Source organism: Aplysia californica, unplaced genomic scaffold (assembly GCF_000002075.1).
Source record: "Aplysia californica isolate F4 #8 unplaced genomic scaffold, AplCal3.0 scaffold01251, whole genome shotgun sequence".
In the NCBI taxonomy this organism is placed as follows: Eukaryota; Metazoa; Mollusca; class Gastropoda; order Aplysiida; family Aplysiidae; genus Aplysia; species Aplysia californica.
The window spans coordinates 52,706-53,827 of record NW_004798521.1 but is presented as its reverse complement, the minus strand read 5'-3'; positions in this window follow the sequence as shown (position 1 = coordinate 53,827).

Genomic DNA, 1,122 nt, shown 5'->3' with positions numbered 1-1,122 from the left:
CCCTGACCCCCCCTCTCGACAGGCCTGTATACTCACTCAGAATGCTCTGCTATACAATCCAAACGTTTTATCTTGTCATTCTGAGGAGAAAAATTCAGACAGATATATATATATATATCTGAAAAATATCTTCTCAGTTCACAGGAACATAAATAAAACAGTTTTTGTCCATGTTAGCATACTTAACATTATAGGAAATGTATTGCTATCTATAATATAACCATTCCCATTTTTATTTAGGTGCCTTTGGGTTCTTGTACATCATCTGAGCCTTGGAAGCAGAGAAAAGTCAAGCATCAGTAACTACTTGTCCAGAAACCTAGTTTTCACACAGCTGAGCAGGAGTGCATTTTACAACAACAGAACCCATAGTGCCTTTATATAAGTAATCCAACTGTGATTTTCTTATTAAAATCCTAAAGAAATACTTTGTTATTGAGAGCTTAGTTTAGTTTGGTTTTAGTAAGGTTTTACGACTCTTGCAACTGCATGAGGTCATATCTGAACGCCAAGGAGTGGATGTTAACAGAGAAGTCCAACCGGGGAATGAATCGGGCCTGCTCACCTCTCTGTAAAATAGCAGTTTACAAGAGAGTGGCAAACATACAAGAGAAGTAGAGGAAAAATGACGATAGTAAGGATGCGGAAAGAAAAGGCAGCAGTTCCCCCCTGTGTTGTTCTGGCACAGTATAAGCCCGACATTGATAAATCAGTCCATCTAGTCTACTGTGCATAAGAACATGTTAATACCCCCCCTTTGGGAGTGGCCTAAAGACACTACAGTCAGTAGCACTGCCCTGAGGGAGATATAGAGAGCATTCCCGAAATAGAAAAACAAAGTTAAAAAGAAAATAAATTTCATAAGATTCAAGAAGAGCAAAATTTATAAAATGTTGACAAAATTACTGCAATTGTCAACTTGAACTTACCGGACATGGCACAAAAAACCTCAGTTCTAACGTTCACTGAATTTGGGGAATATAATAAGTAAAATTACATGTACAATGTAATATGTTGTACACTACATATAAACTAGTCAACAAAAATTAAGGAACATTTGAGAAAAAGTGTATAACTTCGAAAGAAAACTTCAACACGCAATGGGATTTGGTACACTTTTTA